Source organism: Elephas maximus, chromosome 9, assembly GCF_024166365.1.
Source record: "Elephas maximus indicus isolate mEleMax1 chromosome 9, mEleMax1 primary haplotype, whole genome shotgun sequence".
NCBI lineage: Eukaryota > Metazoa > Chordata > Mammalia > Proboscidea > Elephantidae > Elephas > Elephas maximus.
Genome location: NC_064827.1, coordinates 119,796,434 through 119,818,765, shown reverse-complemented (window position 1 = coordinate 119,818,765; position 22,332 = coordinate 119,796,434). Strand labels below are relative to the sequence as shown.

The following is a 22,332-nucleotide window of genomic DNA, read 5'->3' as shown; positions in this document are numbered from 1 at the left end:
GGAATCCAGACAGTGTGGCCAACATCCAGCGGATTGAGGAGAGGGCCATTGCCCAGATAGTCCCACAGAACAGAGGGTCATTTTCAGGCCTTGAGAGCTAATGTAAATTATTCTGCTGTGTTTTAGACTTGCTTGATGCCTGTTATCCCTTTTTTCCCTCCAACTCCTCCCATTTTTTGTAATGGAAATGTCTATCTTGTGCTTGTTCCAACACTGTATTTTGTAAACAGATTATGTGTATTCTAGATTTCATAGGTTCACAGATAAAAAGGAACTTTGCTTTGCCCCAGGATGGAATGTTCCTAAAGTCTCAACCGTATTTGATTTAGATGATTCAGAAGATAAGATTTTGGACTTGGAGTGGATTTAAGACTTTTGGGATGATGTGATGGGGTAAATGTGTTTTGCATGTGGCAAGTACATGAATTTTGAGGGCCAACGTGTGAAACATTATGAATTGATATGTGTCCCCCCAAAATATGTGTTGTAAATCCTAACTTCTACGCTTGTGGTTATAATCTCATTTGGGACTGGGTTGTCTTTGTTAACAAGGTAGGATTACTGTAGGGTGTGCCTTAAATCAATCTCCTTTGAGATATAAAGAGGATTAAACAAACAAGCAAGACATCGAGTAAGACAGATGACAAGAATCATGGAGATTTCCAAGGAACCAGAAAACAGAAGCTGAAGAGACAAGGACATTCCTCCAGAGCCCACAGAGAGAAAAAAGCCTTCCCCTAGAGCTGATACTCTGAATTCGGATTTCTAGCTTCCAAAAGTATAAGAAAATAAATTTCTTTGTTAAAGCCACTCACTTGTGGTATTTCTATTATAACAGCACTAGATAAGTAAGACACCACTCCTTCTGGGGGAAATTGTTGGGCATATCCTTGCATATCTATGGTAACTAACACAGAAAACACAATTCACCAATTGTCCATAGGGTAGTTTTGGTGTTCAGGGGGCTGCTCTTGTTTTCACATGAATATGAGGGGAAGCAAGACGTATATGTATAACTTTTGATTGAGGTATCACATGCAAGTAAATTTATGCTAAAGCTAATTCAAAAACAGTTGCAGCACTACATCCACAGAAATTGTCAGAAATTCAAGCTTGATTGAGAGGAGGATGTGGAACAAGGGATACCACTGCTGACGGCAGATGGATCTTGGCTGGAAGCAGAGAACACCAGAAAGATGTTTACCTGCAGTTTATTCACTGGGCAAAGCATTCAACTGTGTGGATCATAACAAATAATGGCTTGCAAAGCATGGGAATTGCAGAAAACTTAATTGTTCTCATGTACATTCTGTATACAGATGAAGAGGCAGCATTCAAGCAGAATAAAGTCATTCGAACAGAACAAAGGGACACTGTGTGGTTTAAAATCAGGAAAGGTGTACATCAGGGTTATATCCTTTCACCATACTTATTCAATATATATGCTGAGCAAATAATTCAAGAAGCAGAACTATATGAAGAACAACATGGCATCAGTAATTAGAGGAAGACTCATTAACAACTTTTCTTATGCAGATGACATACTTTGCTCTCAGAAATTGAAGAGAACTTGAAGTACTTACTGATGAAGATCAAAGACTACAGCCTTCGATATGGATTACACCTTAAAAAGCAAACAAAAATCCTCACAACTGGACCAATAAGCAACATCATGATAAGTGGAGAAAAGACTGAAATTGTCAAGGATTTCATTTTTCCTGGATCCACAATCAACATACATGGAAACAGCAATCAAAAAATCCAAAAACATATTGCATTGGCCGTTGGGTAAATCTGCAACAAAAGACCTCTTAAAAGTGTTAAAAAGCAAAGACATCACCTTGAAGACTAAGGCAAAAGTCTTTGTTATCTAGTGCTGCTGTAACAGAAATACCACAAGTGGATGGCTTTTACAAAGAGAAATTTATTCTCTCACAGTCTAATAGGCTACAAGTCCAAATTCAGGGCATCAGCTCTAGGGGAAGCTTTCTCTGTTGGCTCTGGAAGAAGGTCCGTGTCATCAATCTTCTCGTGGTTGAGGAGCATCTCCTCACAGGAACCCTGGATCCAAAGGATGTGCTCTGCTCCCATTGCTGCTTTCTTGGTGTTATGAGGTCCCCACGTCTCTCTGCTGGATTCTCTCTTTCATATCTCAAAAGAGATTAGCTTAAGACACAATCTAGTCTTGTAGATCTTATCAATATAACTGCCACAAATCCATCTCATTAACATCCTAGTGATGGGATTTACAATGCATAGGAAAATCATATGTGGTGATAAAATCACACAATACTGGGAATCATGGAATAACCAAATTGGCAGGTATTTTGGAGGGACACTATTCAATCTAAGATGGCGCACCTGACCTAAGCCATGGTATTTTTGATCACATCATATGCATGTGAAACCTGGATAATAATAAGGAAGACTGAGGAAGAATTGTTCCATTTGAATTACGTGTTGGTGAAGAATATTGGACTGCCAGAAGAATGAATAGAACCATCTTGGGAGAAGTACAGGCAGAATGCCCCTTAGAAGAGAAGATAGCAAGGCTTCGTCTCACATACTTTGGAAATATTATTAGGAATGACCAGTCCCTGGAGAAGAGCATCAGGACTGGTAAAGTAGAGGGTCAATGAAAAAGTGGGAGACCCTTGTCATGGATCGAATTGTGACCACAAAAAAATGTGTATGAATTTGGCTGTGCCACGATTCCCAGTATTGTGTAATTGTCCACCATTTTGTCATCTGATGTGATTTTCTTATGCATTCTAAATCCTATCATCATGATGTTAATGAGATGGATTAGCAGAATTATGTTGATGAAAGCTACAAGATTAGATTGTGTTTTAAGCCAATCTCTTTTGAGATATAATAGAGGGAAGAGAGCAGGGAAAGGGGGACCTCATGCCTCCAAGAAAGCAGCACCAGGAGCAGGGCACATACTTTAGACATGAAATTCCTTAGAGGAGAAGCCCCTAGACCAAGCAAGGATTGATGACAAGGACCTTTCTCCAGAACCGACAGAGAGAGAAAGCCTTTCCCTAGAGCTGGTACTCTGAATTTGGACTTCTAGCCTTTGAGACTGTGAAAGAACAAATTCCTCTTTGTTAAAGCCATCCACTGGTGGTATTTCTGATGCAGTAGCACTAGATAACCAAGACAACTCTCAAAAGATGGATGACATAGTGGCTGCAACAACGGGCTCAAGCATCGCAAGGATTGTGAGGATGGTGCAGGACTGGGCAGTGATTTATTCTGTTGTGCATAGGAAACGTGAGTAGGAAACAACAAGTGTATGGATGGGTCCATATAAGATAATTCTGAGCAAGTTATATATTGCTAAATTTAATCCAGTTTAAAGCATAAAACCAAAAAACCAAACCCATTGCTGTTGAGTTGATTCCAACTCATAATCATAGTGACCCTATAGCACAGAGTAGACCTGTCCCATAGAGTTTCCAAGGAGTGCCTGATGCATATAAACTACCGACCTTTTGGTTAGCAGCCATGGCACTTAACCACTACACCACCAGGTTTTCCAATTAAAGCCTAGAGACAAAAATTTGTTAGTTGCTACCAGGGTCTTAGAGTAGGGAAGAATGGGGAGTTACTGTTTAAGGGGTATTGAGGATATGAGATTCACTGTGGATTTTATATTTTTGATTAGATTGGATTAGTCAAAAGAAATATACAAATGAAAAAACAATTCAACAAGTGGTTGTCTTTTACCAAGTGATAAATATTATGTTCTGTCAACGAAGTACATATAATTTCTCAGATGAACCAGAGCAACAATTCATCCCATTACAGATCAAAGAATCAATAAGGGGCTTTAATGAAAGGTTAGGATCTAACCTTGTGATCACAACAGAAGGGATCTGTTCTCACTTGAGAGAGAAACAAAACTGTATCACGGGCTCTAACTTCCCTTGGGTCAAACATTTTAATAAAGGGGAGAATGCAGGTGGTTGGTTTCTAGAGCTGAACCCAAAGAATCAAAAAGTCAAGTAAAATATACACCATTAAAAGGACATTGGCAGAAGGTGTATTAACCGAGAAAAGTTGAAACAAGTTAAAAATTAACAACAAAAATTTAGTTAAAAGGTCATATGTACACACATATACATATAAGTAGTTATTATTATTTGTACTACTATTAACTTGTTAGACACAGCCAAGTTGGTTCTGACTCCTAACAGCCTCATGTGAAAGAGTAGAACTGTCACATAGGGTTTTTTTTAGGCTGTAAAAGGCCATGGGGAAAATATGTAAAACTTATTTATGAAATGATCCGATTTTTTTAAGAAACTGCTATATGTCCCCTCAAAATACATGTCAACTTAGCTAGGCCATGATTCCCAGTATTGTGTGATGGTCCACCATTTTCTCAACTGATGTGATTTTCCTATGTGTTGTAAATCCTACTTCTGTGAGGTTGAGGCAGGATTAGAGGCAGTTAAGTTAGTAAGGCATGAGTCAATCTACAAGTATAGGTTGTGTCTTAAATCAATTTCTTTTGAGATAGAAAAAAAGTGAGCAGGGAGACAGGGCATCTCATACCACCAAAAAACAAAAGCAAGGAGAACAGCATGTCCTTTGAATCCCAGATTCCCTGTGCTCAGAAGCTCCTATACCTGGGGAAGATTGATGACAAGGACCTTCCCCAGAACTGACAGAGAAAGCCTTCCCTTAGAGCTGGCACCCTAAATTTGGGCTTCTAGCCTCCTAAACTGTGAGACAATACATTCCTCTTTGTAAAGCCACCCACTTGTGGTACTTCTGCTGCAGCAGCACTAGCTAGCTAAGACAGAAACCAACGGTGCACACACGCCAACACTATAATCACCCAAACTAGGAGCGGTTGTCTCCCAATGAAGGATTTCCTGCATGGATTTTCACTACCATTTTCTGTTCGTGTTTTCCAGTATCTTAGAACAATGGACAGTTAAATTCTACTTCTGTAGTAAGAAATTTGATCTCTCACCTAAGAGAGGTCTATGGCTACTGGGTGGAACAAACACTTAAGTGCTCAACTACTTGTAAAAGTTTCATGGTTCGAACCCACCCAGAGGGGCCTAGGGATCTGCTTCCAAAAGGTCACAGCCTTGAAAACCCTGTGGGGCAGTTCTACTCTGCACACATGGGGTCACCATGAGTCAGAATGGATTTCATGGCAACTACCAATAATAAAGTGAGTTCTGGCATTTGTCCTGGCTCCTGGGAGGTAAACTCTAAACTGTTGGAATTTCCAGAGTGCTAGATTGCCTCTGTGATTCCTGGTGGGCCCCTTGGAGTGGGCCATATCTGATAGTTTATACTAAAGCAGTGACAGAGAGTGGAAGCTGGCCCTGCCAGAAAGACCCAGCATGTGATGAGTGTTGGAATCCCTGTTAACACTAGGTGAATATGATGAGTTAAATGAGAGTCCACTGCAGGAGGAAACACACGGCTACCCAGAGGGAGTCAGCTGGTGAGACCACCTGTGTGGAAATTAGGTGGGGATTTCCTTGGTTACAAAGCTGCACTTTAATATTCAACACCCAAAACGAAGAAATGACTGTTTATTATTCACAGGTCCCAGAGGTAAGCACACTCCAGCACTGCAACTGACTTCACAGGAGCGCCAAAGAAAGGGAGAATCAAAGACACTGTAAACAGACCCGGGCTCAGCCCGTAATAGACTCCAGGAGGGAGCACAGTCTATTTCATGGGCTTAATTAAAAATTTTACTACTGTTTAATTAAGTGGCAGGAAACTGGGATCTGGGGATACAAATTTGGCAGCAAGAGCATGGGGTCCCTATCTGGATTCCCAGATGTGACCTGTAGCTGGGGAAAGGGAGTGCTAGAGAAAGGAAGAGCTGCCTCTGGAAACTTATCTGGGATTTAGCATCTGGCTGTGAGGGTTAGTTGATTAGAAGACCAGTAGGCCTGCTTTTTTGAAATATGTAATGTTCAAGCACATAATGGAAGAAAATGGATGCTGAGGCAGTTACAGGATGGAGTTTGGTTTCTTATAACAGGTTTTGGGCCATGATACCAGGCAGACTTGGGAGATGGACAGGCAAGAGGGGGAGGGCTGGAATTCAGTCACAAGTGCAATAATTCAATCAGTCAAGCCTAGGTGATAAAACCTCAAAAGGAACTCTGGACGCTGAAGCTCGTGTGAGCATACTGGCTTGGTAATAATCCACGGGTATTATCCCCGTGAATGACAGTGATAACATTCAATATATATCTTGAAACCTGCGAGAGCCTGAACTCTATGAAACTGCCTTTTTTCTTCTGGGTCTTCTAACTTTCACTGCTTTCACAGAGTGATTCCTCACACTCTCTATTAAGAATCCTACCTTGTTTTACTTCTTAGTTTTCCTTCTCTGTTTCTGCCTCACATAAGGTTCCCGCTTTTGCAACATATATACACACACACGTACATATAATATATATGGATATAAAGTAACCCTTTTTACTCTTCAAAGTTCTTCTTTTTTTTTTTTTAATGTTCCTGAGTTCCTGAGTGGCAAAAATGGTTAACACAGTCGGCTGCTAATGGAAAGATTGGAAGTTTGAGTCTACTCAGAGGCTCCTTGGAAGAAAGGTTGGTGATCTACTTCTGAAAAATCAGTCATCGAAAACCCTAAGGAGCAGGGCTCTTCTCTGACACACGTGAGGTCACCATAAGTTGGAGTCGATCCAATGGCAACTATTTTGTTTTGTTTTATTTTCTTCCTAGGGAAAAAGAAGGTCTCTGGGTATCATAAATAGTTTGCCTTGGATGGCTAATCTAAGGGTTGGTGGTTCGAACCTATCTGCATAACCTTGAAAGAATAGGTCAGCTGATCTCCTTCCATTAAGATTACAACCAAAACAAAACAGAAAAACCCTATGGAGCAGTTCTACTCTGTAACACAAGTGGTCACCATGAGATGGAATCAACTCGTTAGCAGCTAACAACAGAGAAAATTAAACGTGAAGATAGGATATTCATGTCTATGTATGCATGTAAGAATGGGTGTTGGAAACATGACTAAATAGAAACATACAAATTCAAAGAAAAATCGATTAATTATTAAGCTTGAGGGGAAAAATTATAAACAATTCCCACTGAAATCACCACATCTATAATGCAATAAAATGTAAGCAGACTGAGGATTTAGTATACTTAAAGGAGTGAATAAGGAGCCCTGGTGGTACAGTGCTTAAATGCTTGGCTGCTAAAGAAAAGGGTGGTGGTTCGAAACCAAGACTTGGAGGTCTGCCCCCATAAAGATTATGGCCTAGAAAATCCTATGGGGAAGTTCTACTCTGTCACATGGTGTTGCTATGAGTGCAAATCTACCCGAGAGTACCTAACAACAACAAATTAGTGAAGGCAAACTGAACCTTTATCAAAGACACATGGATACACTGATGGAACTTTCATCAAATATAACCATGTACGAAGTCATAAAGAAAATGTCAGCTAATTCCAAAAAAGGCAGCATCTTACCATATTTAACAATTCTCCTTTACTGGATATTAGTGATTAGTGTTGTCTTCAATTAGAAATACAGCTGTAAAACAATCTCCAAAAAAAAAGAAAAAAAACAAGGTGCTGTTGCTATTATGTAGGCACAGCTCTTGCACAGTAAGATCAAGGTCAAAGTAGACAAAACTAAGATAGTGGATGCAAAACTAAACGAATCACAAAGTAAAAGATAGTTTATATACTTAGAACATGGTTCCGGGAAAAGTTTTCTACAACCTATGTGACAATTGGTAAAAGACCAATTTAAAGTCATTGTTGCCACAAAGAATAAAAGTAGTCAAAACCAGGAAATGTGGCCAAAACAGTTATCTAAAGGACACATATCTTTAGAAACATAATATTAACAAACATTAGTTAAGGCTTGAATTAATGAATACATTAATTGCTTGATTTTGTAAATGAAGGGAGTGAAAAAGGAAATGAAATTTTATATTAAAAATTAAGTGGACATTCATAGAACTTGAAAGAAATGATAAGCTTTAACAATGAAAGGAAGGAACAGATTATCTGACTAAAAAGAACAAAATAAAACTTTCAGGTGCAGATCCTGGGGCCATGGAAATTAGGGCCAATGATGCCTCAAGAGCCAAGAGGAATGGGGCTGGAGCTGTCAAAAGAAACTAACTCACTAATAAAATTAATCTATTAGATGACGTTTATTGGACAGAGGATTTCGAATCCGGTAGCACCAAAGCACATGTGGAAAGCTACTCTACCGGGGATCAGCAGTGATTGGCTTTACAATGACAAAATGAAGAAACAAAAAAAGCCTGTTTTACACTGGTTGATACAATTTACTACTGAAAAGCTGTCATGATTTCATTGGTCACTGAGGATAGCCTGATTCACAGGAAAGCCAGGCATAAGTTTTAGGTAAAGACAAGTCTTACCTGCCTCATCTACTCAACCCCTGATGCCATTCTGTGAATCAAAGGACTCCGTTTTTATTTAACAGGACAAAGGCAAGAACCCACCTCCCAGTGGGACCTTTCCGGGACGCGAGGTGGAGAGCAGAGAGTAAAGGCAGGGAAAGGGGGCACGCGGGGTCCACAGGCCAGAAGGCAGAAAGGACAGACGGACCAGCCTCAGAGAGGTTTTAACCAGAAACAGACGAGGATCTAGGACCATCAGTGAAGCAAGTGGACTCCACATGTCTCCTGATGACAATTGGCATATCAAAGTTTATTAAGAAAATGTTCTGCATCCCACTTCGATGAGTGGCATCTGGAGTCCTAAAGCTAGGGAGCAGCCATCTAAGATGCATCAATTGGTCCCAACCCACCTGGAGTAAAGGAGAATGAATTTAACCCCAAAGACACAAGGAAAATATTAGCCCAAGAGACAAAAGGGGCCCCATAAACCAGAGACTCCATCAGCCTGAGAACAGAAGAACTAGATGGTGCCCAGCTACCACTAATGATCACCCTGACAGGGAACACAACAGAAGAGTCCCTGACAGAGCAGGAGAAAAGTGGGATGCATAACTTGAATCCTAGTTAAAAAAAAAAAAAAACGGCCTTAATGGTCTGGCTCTGACTAGAGGAACCCCAGAAGACATGGCTCCCAGACTCTCTGTTAACCCAGAACTAAAATCATTTCCAAAGCCAACTCTTCAGACAAAGAATGGGCTGGACTACAAGACACAAAATGATACTCATGAAGAGTGTGCTTCTTAGTTCAAGTAGATAAATGAGACTAAATGGGCAGCTTCTGTCCAGAGGTGAGTGAGATGAGGTGAAAAAAAAAAAAAAAAAGGCAGAGAGGGATATTAGCTGGTTGAATGGACATGAAAAATCTGGGGTGGAAAGGAGGAATGTTTGGTCATATTATAGGGATAGCAACTAGGGTCACATAACAATGTGTGTATACATTTTGGTATGAGAAGGTAACTTTAGCTGTAAACTTTCACCTAAAGCACTATTAAAAAAAAAAAAAAGTCAAGTAGATAAACCAATAAGAAATGGAAAAGACATAAATTGATAACTTAAAAAATATGTAATTAGCCAACAGAAATATGAAAAAAATTCACTAGTACTGACAAAGAAATAAAAATCATTCTTTTAACTTGAAAAAAAAAAAAAGAAAAATGGCACATGAAAATATTTCACAGTAAATTAAACATGCTGTTGTTGTTGTTAGGTGCTGTCGAGTCAGTTCCGACTCATAGCAACCCTATGCGCAACAGAACGAAACACTGCCCAGTTCTGAGCCATCCTTACAATCGTTGTTATGCTTGAGCTCACTGTTGCAGCCACTGTTTCAATCCACCTTGTTGAGGGTCTTCCTCTTTTCCGCTGACCCTGTACTCTTCCAAGCATGATGTCCTTCTCCAGGGACTGATGCCTCCTGACAATATGTCCAAAGTATGCAAGACGCAGTCTTGCCATCCTTGCTTCCAAGGAGCATTCTGGGTGTACTTCTTCCAAGACAGGTCTGTTCGTTCTTTTGGCAGTCCATGGTACACTCAATATTCTTCGCCAACACAATTCAAAGGCGTCAACTTTTCTTTGGTCCTCCTTATTCATTGTCCACCTTTCACACGCATATGATGTTATCAAAAATACCTTTTGCTTTAGCTGCTCAACATTCGAAAGCAAGTTTCAGAGTCTCCTCTGACATCTATCTTGGTCTTCTCTTTCTTTCCTGTCTTTTCAATGACTTCTTTCTTTCTTCACGTATGATGTCCTTGATGTCATTCCCCAACTTGTCTGGTCTTCGGTCAGTAGTGTTCAATACGTCAAATCTATTTTTATTTGAAATTAAATATAAGTGGTCATTTTACCTATAAAGAGGTACCCAATCTCAAGCGAGGGGAAAATCAAGTACAGTAGACATGAAACCCTTTTTCAAATATGCCCATCAATCAGAAAAATTAAAAAATAGCCAAATATTATCTTTTATTAAGACCAATGTAAAGAAGATGTCATTTAATACTTTCTTGTTGTGATTATAAAGGGCCAATGTCCTTTTGAAGGATAACTTGGGAATAGTCACCAAAATTTCAATGAAGCATGCTGTTGATATAGGAATCTACCTCCTGGAAGGCATCTGACAAAAATACTTTGCTACATGAACAGAAATGTCCCCACCAGCACTTTGTTGACAGACATCCAGGTAATAGCCCAATAACAAAGAGAAAGACCCATATAAATCAGGAATCCCATTGTTGTTTGTTGCTGTGAAGTTGGTGATGGCTAATGGCGACCTTGTGTAGAACAGGTGGAAACATTACCTAGTCTTATGCCAGCTTCATGATTGTTGGTAGGTTAGAGTCCATTCTTGTGGAAACTGTGACATTCTATTTCATTGAGGAATGCCTTCATTTTTTTTGACCGTCTTCTTTACCAATCATGATGTACTTTTGTAGAGATTCGTCCTTCCTGATGACATGTCCAAAGTAAGTAGGTCAAAGTCTTGCCATCCTTGATTCTAAGGAGCATTCTAGTTGTGTTTATTCTAACACGGACCTGTTCATTCATCTGTCCGTTCACAGCATATTCAATATTTTTTGCCAAAACCACAATTCAAATGCATCAATTTTTCTTCTGCCTTCTTCATTTTTCAGGTTTTCCATGAATATGAGGTGATTTAAAAGGCCGTGGACTAGGTCAGGGGACATGTCTTAGTTATCTAGTGCTGCTATAACAGAAATACCATAAGTGGATGGCTTTAACAAACAGAAATTTATTTTCTCACAGTTTAGGAGGCTAGAAGCCTGAATTCAGAGCACCAGCTCTAGGGGAAGGCTTTCTCTGCCAGCTCTGGAGAAATGCCCTTGTCTCTTCAGCTTCTGATTTCTGATTCCTTGGAGATCTTCATGTGTCTTGCATCTTATCCCATCTCTCTCTGCTCACTTGTTTAATCTTTTTTTATATCTCAAAAGACACTGACTCAAGATACACCCTATACTAATCCTGACTCATTAACGTAACAAAGACAACCCATTCACAAATGGGATTATAACCAAAGGCATAGAGGTTAAGATTTACAACACATACTTTGTGGGGACATAATTCAAGTCATAATAGCATCTTAGTCATTAAGGTGACATTTTTTGCTTTTTAAACCTTTAAAGGGGTCTTTGCAAAAGATTTGCCCCATGCAACACATCATTTGATTTCTTGACTGCTGTTTCCATGAATATTGATTGTTGATCCAAATAGAGTGAAATCATTGAGAAAATCAGTTTTTCCTCCATTCATCATGATGTTGTTTATTGATTCATTTGTGAGGATTTTCCATTTCATCAGGTTCAGGCATAATCCATAATGAAAGCTCTCGTCTTTGACCTTCATCAGTACTGCTGCAAGTCATCTTCATTTCTGAAAAGTAGAGTTGTTTCATCTTCATATTTTAGGATGCAAATACGTCTTCCTGCAAAGCCAAGGCTCACTGTTTATACAGTACAGTTTCACAGATTAGTTGTTCAGCATACAGACTGAATAAGGACAGTGAAATGATACACCCCTGCCACACACCTTTTCCTATCTTAAACAAGACTGTATCCCACTGATCTCTTCAAAATGGTTGCCTCTTGCCCATGTACCGGTTCTTGATGAGCACAATTAAGTGTCCTGGAATTCCCAGTCTTTGTATTGTTATCCATAGTTTGGTATGAGGCACACAGTCAAATGACTTCACAAAATCCATAAAACACAGGTAAACAACTTTCTGGTATTCTCTGCTTTCAGCCAAGATCCATCAGACATTAGTAATATCATCCCTTGTTCCACACGGTCTTCTGTAGAGCCAGCCTGTATTTTTAACAGGGTGCCCCACATGATGGACATAGAAGTGAAACAAATCAGGGGATTTAGGAAAGCAACAAAGCAGGGGGCCACGGTTGAGACTCACCCTCAGATTGTCACAATATTCCAAAGATTCCTTCCAGTTTTGCCGCTGCTTTGAATTTATAATTCAAGAACGTTGAACAGAGAAATATAATAAAGGAAAAAGGAATTTGTATGTACACTAACAGAAACTTTTGCTCTTTTTAAAGTAGTGGTTGGTGACTAAAATCATCAGATGCCTCCATCAACAGAGACAACTCCAGGCCTTGGTTAATGAAATAACCTGTCCAATTACAGGAGCCTCAGATCTTCCCAGGCCCAACCACCACCCCACATCGAACCCCCACTGAAGTCCCAGCCCCCTAGGCCTGAGTCACACAAACCCCTCACTCCACCTGCTTGCGGGGAGAGGGGGGTGTGGGAATCCCTTTGATTGAACCTGTTTTCCACTTGGCAGAAGGAAAACCTCTCAGCTTCTAATGTCTGTGACCTACACAACGCTCCTCTTTTGCGTAGTCATAGCTCTTTTCTTTTACTTAAACAGTTTGAACAGTTAACTAATTAATACGCAGGAAGCAGCTCTGGTCCTAGGCCCCGGAAGACCTAGAAGCGCAGCAGAAGGAGGAGACTCCCAGGGCACCTGGAAGAACGGCGAGGCGAGCCCAGGTGCGGAGGGCCGCTCAGGCCCCACCGCCCAGCTCCCCGCTCCGCGCTGTTCCGCCCGAGGCCCCGCCCGGCCCCTGCACAGCCCCGCCCAGCCCCGCCCGCGCCTCTTCCTGCGGGCGCAGAGGGGGAATGCTCAGACAGAGCACAGTCCCAAGGCGGTGAGTCTCTGTCTTTCCAGTTCAGACCCGCGCTTTGTGTCCTCTGCAGCGTCCCTTCTTCCCCAGCCAGTCCAGGGATCCCCGCGAACATGCTAAAGGGCCCGCACCCGCCCGTCCTGCCCGCGCCTCCCGCTGTCCCCAGGAGACTGTGGAGTCCGCTTGCTCCGCCGAGGTCCTGGATCCGCGTCTCTTTCTGGTTAAAACCGCTCCCAGGCCGGTCCGTCCGGCCTTTCTGCCTTGGGGCCTGTGGACTCCGCCTACCCCCTTTCCCTGCTTAGAAGCCTTCACTGTCCCCTCTCCACCTCGCGTCCTGGAAAGGCCCCACTGGGAGGTGGGTTCTCGTCTTCGCCCTGTTAAATCGAAACAGAGTCCTTTGAGAAAATGGCATCAGGGGTTGAGTAGATGAAGCAGGTAAGACTTGTCTTTACCTAAAACTTATGCCTGGCTTTCCTGTGAATCAGGCCACCCTCAGTGACCAATGAAATCGTGACAGCTTTTCAATAGTAAATTGTATCACCAGTGTGAAACAGCCTTCTTTTGTTTCTTCATTTTGTCATTGTGAAGGCAATCACTGCTGATCCCCAGTGGAGAAGCTTTCCACATGTGCTTTGGTGCTACCGGATACGAAATCCTCTGTCCGATAAACCTCATCTAATAGATTAATTTTATTAGTGACTGAGTTTCTTTCGACAGCTCCCAGCCCCATTCCTCTTGGCTTTTGGGGCAGGGCTGGCCTTGGTTTCCATGGCCCCAGAATCTGCTGATAAAACTGATAGTTTTATTTTGTTCTTTTTAGTCAGATAATCTGTTTCCTCGTTTCATTCTTAAAAAGCTTATCATTTCTTTGCAGCTCTGTGAATGTCCACTTAATTTTTAATATGCAATTTGCTTCCTTTTCATTCCCTTGGTTTACAAAATCAAACAGTGTATTCATTAATTCAAGCCTTAACTAAAGTTTATTAATATTATGTTTCTAAAGATACATGTCCTCTAGATAACTGTTTTGGTCACATTTCCTGGTTTTGACTACTTTTATTCTTCATGGTGACAATGACTTTACATTGGTCTTTTACCAATTGTCACATAGGTTGTAGAAAACTTTTCCTGGAATCACGCTCTAAGTATATTAACTATCTTTTGCTTTGTAGTTTTGCGTCCACTATCTGATTTTTGTTTACTTTGATCTTACTGTGCAAGAGCACTTTTTTTTGAGATTGTTTTACAGCTGTATTTCTAATTGAAGACAACACTAATATCCAGTAAAGGAGAATTGTCAAATATGGTAAGATGCTGCCTTGTTTGAAATTAGCTGACATTTTCTTTATGACTTCGTACATGGTTATATTTGATGAAAGTTCCATCAGTGTATCCATGTGTCTTTGATAAAGGTTCAGTTTGCCTTCGCTCATTTGTTGTTGTTAGGAACTCTCTGAGAGATTCCGACTCATAGCAACACCATGTGACAGAGTAGAACTTTCCCATAGGATTTTCTAGGCTATAATCTTTATGGGGGCAGACCTCCAAGTCTTGGTTTCGAACCACCACCCTTTTCTTTAGCAGCCAAGCATTTAAGCCCTGTACCACCAGGGCTCCTTATTGTGCCACCAGGGCTCCTCATTCACTCCTTCAGTTATAGTAAATCCTCAGTCTGCTTACATTTTATTGCATTGTAGACGTGGTTTCAGTGGGAATTGTTTTTAATTTTTCCATTCAAGCTTAATAATGAATCAATTTTTCTTTGAATTTGTTTCTATGTAGTCATGTTTCCAGCAGCCACTTTTAGTGCCTACGTAGACATGAATATCCTGTCTTTACGTTAAATTTTCCCTGGTAGTTGCCAACAAGTTGATTCCATCTCATGGTGGCCCCATGTGTTACAGAGTAGAACTGCTCCATAGGGTTTTCTTGGTTCCAGTCTTGATGCAAGCAGATCAGCAGACCTATTCCTTCAAAGTTATGCCAGTAGGTTCGAACCACCAAGCTTCAGACTTGCCGTCCGGGGCAGACTGTTTGTGATACCCAGGGACCGTCTTTTTTGCTATGAAGAAAATGAAACAAAATAGCTGCCACCGAATCGACTCCGACCTACGGGACCCCGTGTGTGTCCGAGTAGAACCATGCTCCTTAGGGTTTTTGATGACTGATTTTTCAGAAGTAGATCAGCAAGCCTTTCTTCCAAGGAGCCTCTGAGGAGACTCAAACTTCCAGCCTTTCTATTAGCAGCCGACTGCGTTAACCATTTGTGCTACCCAGGAACTCAGGAACATTAAAAAAAAAAAAAAAAAACTTTGAAGAGTAAGACAGGGATAGTTTGTATTCATATGTATATATATGTACATATGTGTGTATACATATTGCACTGCACCAACCTATGTGAGGCAGAAAAACATCAGAGAAGGAAAACTCAGAAGTAAAAGGAGGTAGGATTCTTAAGAGAGAGTGCGAGTACTTGCCCTGTCAATGCTGTAAAACTTAGAAGACCCAGAAAAAAAAGGCAGTCTCATAGAGTTCAGGCTCTCACAGGTTTCAATATATGTATTGAATGTTATCGATCACATCAATGGGGATAATACCCATGGATCATTACCAACCCAGTATGCTCACATGAGCTTCAGTGTCCAGAGTGCCTTTTGCGGTTTCGTCCCGTTTGCTTGGTTGATGGAATCATTGTACGTGTACCTGAACTCCAGCCCTCCATTTGCTTGTCCATCTCCCAGGTCTGGCTGGTATCATGGCCCCAAAGCCCTGTTATAAGAAACCAAACTCCATTTTGTAAGTGCCTCAGCATCCCTTTCCTTCCAGCCTGTGCTTGAACATTCCATATTTCAAAAGAACAGGCCTACTGGTCTCCCTAATCAACTAACCCTCACAGCTGCATGTTAAATCCCAGATAAGTATCCAGAAGCAGTTCCTCCCTTCTCCAGTTGTCCTTTTCCCCAGCTACAGGTTACACCTGGGAATCCAGATAAGGACCCCATGCCCTCGCTGCCAGATTTGCGCCCCCAATCCAAGTTTCCTGCCACTTGTTTTAAATGAGCCAGTAGTAATTAAGCTCACAGTCTGGAGTGTGCTGCCTCCTGGAGCCTGTTACAGGCTGAGCCCAGGTCTGTTTGTGCTCTCTTTGATTCTCCCCTTCTTGGTGCTCCTGTGAACTCAGCGTGCAGTGCTGGAGTGTGCTCTCCAGTGGGACCTGTGAGTAATAAGCACTCATTTCTTCATTTTGGGCGTCAAATGTTAGAGTGCAGCTTTGTAACCAAGGAAACCCCACCTAATTTCCACACAGGAGGTCTTACCACTTGACTCCCTCTGGGTGGCTGTGTGTTTCCTCCTACAGTGTGCTCTCATTTAACTTTCACATTTGCCTAATGTTAACGCAAACCCCAAAGCTCTTATTACATGGTGGGTCTTTCTGGCATGACCAGCTTCCACTGTGTGTCACCCCTTTAGTATAAAGGATCAGGTGTGGACCAGGGGGCCGACCAGGAATCACAAAGGCAGTCTAGCACTCTGGAAATTCCAGTAGTTTAGAGGTTACCTCCCAGGAGCCAGGGCAAAGGCCAGAACTGTCTTTGTTATTGTTAGTTGCCAAGGAGTCCATCCAGACTCATGGTGACCCCATGTGTGCAGAGTAGAACTGCCCCACAGGGTTTTCAAGGCTGTGACCTTTTGGAAGCAGATCCCTAGGCACCTCTGGCTGGGTTTGAACCATGAAACTTTTGCTAGTAGTTGAACCCTTAAATGTTTGTGCCACCCAGTAGCCATCGACCTCTCTTAGGTGAGACATCAAATTTCTTACTACGGAAGCAGAATTTAACTATGTCCATTGTTCTAAAATACTGGAAACACGAACAGAAAATGGTAATGAAAATCCATGCAGGAAATCCTTCACTGGGAGACAACCGCTCCTAGTTTGGGTAATTATAGTGTTGGCGTGTGTGCACCGTTGGTTTCTGTCTTAGCTAGCTAGTGCTGCTGCAGCAGAAGTGCCACGAGTAGATGGCTTTAACAAACATAAATGTGTTCTCTCACAGTTTAGGAGGCTAGAAGTCCTAATTTAGGGTGCCAGCTCTAAGGGAAGGCTTTCTCTGGCAGTTCTGGGGAAGGTCCTTGTCATCAATCTTCCCCAGGTATAGGAGCCTCTGAGCACAGGGACTCCGGGATTCAAAGGACATGCTGTTCTCCTCACTCTTGTTTCTTGACGGTATGAGATGCCCTGTCTCCCTGCTCACTTTTTTTCTGTCTCAGGAAATTGATTTAAGACACAACCTATACTTGTAGATTGACTCCTGCCTTATTAACATAACTGCCTCTAATCCTGCCTCAACCTCACAGAAGTAGGATTCACAACACATAGGAAAATCACAACACATGAGAAAATGGTGGACCATCACACAGTACTGGGAATCATGGCCTAGCTAAGTTGATGTATATTTTGAGGGGACACAATTCTATCTATAGCAGTTTCTAAAAAAAAATCTGATCATTTCATAAATAATTTTTACATGTTTTCCCCAAGGCCTTAAATATTTTTACACTATCATGTTAATAAGGGGCTGTGGTGGTACAATGGTTAGGCACTCAGGTGTTAACCAAAAAGTTGTTGGTTTAACCCACTCGGGTGCTCTGTGGGAGAAAGAGCTGGTAATCGGCTTCTGTAAAGATTATAGCTTAGAAAACCCTATGTGGCAGTTCTCTTTCACATGAGTTTGCTAGGAGTCAGAACTAACTTGACTGTGTCTACCCACAAGCTAATAGTAGTAAAAATAATAATAACTGTATATGTGCATATGTATGTACGTACACAATGATCTTTTAACTAATTCTTTGTTGTTGGTTTTTAACTTTTAATGGTGTGTATTTTACTTAACAGAAACCCTGGTGGCGTAGTGGTTAAGTGCTACGGCTGCTAACCAAAGGGTCAGCAGTTCGAATCCACCAGGTGCTTCTTGGAAACTCTATGGGGCAATTCTGCTCTGTCCTACAGGGTCGCAATGAGTCGGAATCAACTTGACGGCACTGGGTTTGGTTTTTTTGGTTTATTTTACTTAACGTTTTGATTCTTTTGTTTCAGTTCTAGAAACCAACCACCTGCATTCTGCCCTTTATTAAAATGTTTGACCCAAGGCAAGTTAGAGCCTGTGACACAGTTTTGTTTCTCAAGTGAGAACAGATCCTTTCTGTCCTGATCAGAAGGTTAGATCCTAACCTTTCATTAAAGCCCCTTATTGATTCTTTGATCTGTAATGGGATGAATTGTTGCTCTGGTTCGTCTGAGAAGTTATATGTAACTTGGTTGACAGAATGTAATATTTATCACTTGGTTAAAGACAGCCACTTGTTGAATTGTTTTTTCATTTGTATATTTCCTTTGTCATCCACACAAATATAAAATCCACAGTGGATCTCATATCCTCAGTGCCGCTGAAACAGTAACCCCCCATTCTTCCCTCCTCTAAGACTCTGGTAAACCCAAACCAAACCCACTGCCGTCGAGTCGATTCCGACTCATAGCGACCCTGTAGGACAGAGTAGAGCTGCCGCATAGAATTTCCAAGGAGCATCTGGTGGATTTGAACTACTGACCTTTATGGTTAGCAGCCGTAGCGCTTAACCACTACGCCAAGACTCTGGTAGCAACTAACAACTTTTGGTCTCTGTGCTTTAATCTGGATTAAATTTAGCGATATATAACTTGCTCAAAATTATTTTATATGAACCCATCCATACACTTGTTGTTTCCTACTCACATATTTTCTATGCACAACAGAACAAATCACTGCCCAGTCCCGACCATCCTCACAATCCTTGTGATGCTTGAGCCCATTGTTGCAACCACTGTGTAATCCATCTCTTGAGGGTTGTCTTGGTTATCTAGTGCTATTATAACAGAAATACCCCCCAGTGGATGGCTTTAACAAAGAGAAATTTATTTTTTCACAGTCTCGAAGGCTAGGAGTGCAAATTCAGAGTACCAGCTCTAGGGGAAGGCTTTCTCTCTCTGTCAGTTCTGGAGAAAGGTCCTTGTCATCAATTTCCTTGGTCTAGGGGCTTCTCCTGCCGGGAACCTTAGGTCTAAAGGATGCACTCTGCTCCCAGTGCTACTTTCTTGGTGGTATGAGGTCCCCTGTCCCTGCTCACTCCCCTCTTTTATATCTCAAAAGAGTTTGGCTGAAGACACAATCTAATTTTGTAGATCTCTTGAGCATAACTCTGTTAATCCATCTCATTAACATCATAATGTTAGGATTTAGAATACCCAGAAAACCCAGTGCCCTCAAGTCGACTACATAGGAAAATTGCATCGCATGACAAAATGGTGAACAATTACACGATACTGGGAATCTTGGCACAGCCAAATTCGTACACATATTTTTGGGGTTACAGTTTGATCCATGACAAGGGTCTCCCTCTTTTTCACTGACCCTCTACTTTACCAGTCCTGATGTCCTTCTCCAGGGACTTGACCCTCCTAATAACATGTCCATAGTATGTGAGACAAAGCCTTGCTATATTCTGAGGAGCATCCTGGGTGTACTTCTTCCAAGATGGTTTTGTTCCTTCTCATGGCAGTCCATGGCATATTCAGTATTCTTCGCTAACACCATAATTCAAATGCATCAATTCTTCTGTGTCTTCCTTATTCATTATACAGCTTTCATATGCATATGAAGTGATTGAAAATACCATGGCTTGGGTCAGGTGCACTGTCAGGGATTGAATTGTGTCCTCCTATTTTTTTTATAATATCTGTCAGTTTGGCTATGCTGTAATTGCCAGTATTGTGTGATTTTGTCACCTAATGTGATTTCCCTATGTGTTGTAAATCCCATCACTATGATGTCAATGGGATGGATTAGCGGGCAGTTATAGTGATCAGATTTACAAGGTTAGATTGTGTCTTAAGCTGATCTCTTTTGAGATATAAAAGAGAGAAGCCAGCAGAGAGACATGGGGACCTCATAACACCAAGAAAGCAGCAATGGGAGCAGAGCACATCCTTTGGACCCACGGTTCCTGTAGGAGAAGCTCCTCAACCAGGGGAGGATTGATAACATTGACTTTCTTCCAGAGCCAATAGAGAAAGCCTTCACTTGGAGTTGATGCCCAGAATTTGGACTTGTAGTCTGTTTGACTGTGAGGGAATAAATTTCTCTTTGTAAAAACCATCCACTTGTGGTATTTCTGTTATGGCAGCACTAGACAACAAAGATGTGTGCCTTAGTCTTCAAGATGATGTCTTTGCTTTTTAAGGATTTAAAGAGGTCTTTTGTGGCAGATTTGCCCAATAGCCAGTGCAATATGTTGTTGGATATTTTGATTGCTGTTTCCATGGATGTTGATTATGGACCCAAGTAAAGTGAAATCCTGGACTATTTCAGTCTTTTCTCCACTTATTATGATGCCACGTATTGGTCCAGTTGTGAGAATTTTTGCTTTCTTTTTGTTAAGGGGTAATGTATATCAAAGACTGTAGTCTTTGATCTTTATCATTAAGTCCTTCAAATTCTTTTCGATTTCAGTGAACAAAGTTATGTCATCTGCATATCAAAGATTGTTAATGAGTCTTCCTCCAATTACTGATGACATGCTGTTCTTCATATAGTTCAGCTTCTCGAATTATTTGTTCATATGTAGAATAAGTATGGTAAAAGGATACAACCCTGACATACACCTCTCCTGATTTTAAACCACGCAGTGTCCCTTTGTTCTGTTCCAGTGATCTTGTTCTGTTTGGGTGACTGCCTCTTGGTCTATGCACGGGTTGTGCATGAGAACAATTAAGTTTTCTGGAATTTCCATGTTTTGCAAGGTTAGCCACATAGTTGAATGTTTTGCATAGTGAATAAACCACAGGTAGACATCTTTCTAGTATTCTCTGCTTTCAGCCAAGAGTCATCTGACAGCAGTGATATCCCTTGTTCCATGTCCTCTTCTCAATCAAGGTTGAATTTCTGGCAGTTTTCTGTGGATGTACTGTTGCAACTGTTTTTGAATTATCTTTAGCGTAATTTTACATTCATATGATACCTTAACGAAAAGCTATTCATATATCTCTTGCTTCCCCTCACATTATGTGAAAATAAGAGTAGTCCCCCAACCACCAACAATTGGACAATATGGACAGTTGGCGAAATGTCTTTTTCATGTTAGCTACCATTGATATGCAAGGATTTGTCCAAAGATTTCCCCCAGAAGGGGTGTGGTCTTAGTTATCTGGTGCTACTATAATAGAAATAACAAGTGAATAGCTTTAAAAAACAGAAATTTATTTTCTTACATTTTTGAAGGCTAGAAATTCAAATTCAGAGTATCAGCTCTAGGGGAAGGATTTTTTCTCTCTGTGGGCTCTGGACGAATGTCCTTGCCTCTTCAGGTCCTGTTTCCTGGTTCCTTGGAAATCTGCATGATTCTTGTCCCCTCTCTTACCCAATCTCTTGCTTGTTTGTTTAATCTTTTTTATATCTCAAAGAAGATTGATTTAAGGCACATCCTACACTAATCCTGCCTTGTTAACATAACAAAGACAAGCTGGTCCCAAATAGGATTATAACCACAGGCATAGAAGTTAGGATTTACAGCACATATTTTTTAGGGACACATTTCAAATCATAACATTTCACACGTTGGCCCCCAAAATTCCTGTCCTTGCCACATGCAAAATGCATTCATCCTGTCAAAACATCCCAGAAGTCTTAAATCTACTCCAAGTCCAAAATATCATCTTTTGAATCATCTAAATCAAATATGGGTGAGACTTTAGGAATATTCCATCCTGGGGCAAAGTTCCTCTTCATTTGTGAACCTGTGAAGTCTAGAATACACATTATTTGTTTACAAAATATAGTGGTGTAACAAGCACAAGGTATACATTTCCATTACAAATGGGAGGAATTAAAGGGAAAGAAAGGATAACAGGCACCAAGCAAGTCCAAATCCCAGCAGAATAATTTACATTAGCTCCCAAGTTCTGAAGATAACCCTCTGTTCTGTGGGACCATCTGGGTAATAGCCCTGCCCTTGAGACTCTAAATGTTGGCCATACTCTCTGGTTTCTGGGTAGAGGCGCCTAGGCCCTAGGCTGTAACTCTACCTTCCAGGTCCACTGGGATGGCAACTCTGCTCCCTTGTCTTTGGGTGGTCCCAACCTCCTAGTCTATCTGAGTGGCAACCCCACCCCATTAGCCCTG

At 41.3% G+C, this 22,332-nt stretch overlaps 2 protein-coding genes across 2 annotated transcripts in view; one reads left to right on the top strand and one right to left on the bottom strand.

The window, feature by feature from the left end:
- The window catches only part of LOC126082523 (anomalous homeobox protein-like), a 261,904-nt gene that overhangs the window by 157,306 nt on the left and 82,266 nt on the right, over positions 1–22,332 (bottom strand).
- The window catches only part of LOC126082922 (zinc finger protein 420-like), a 69,121-nt gene continuing 59,941 nt past the window's right edge, over positions 13,153–22,332 (top strand). The window contains exon 1 of the mRNA XM_049896065.1: positions 13,153–13,555. The gene's annotated coding sequence lies outside the window, so the exon portion shown is untranslated. The remainder of the gene's footprint in view (positions 13,556–22,332) is intronic.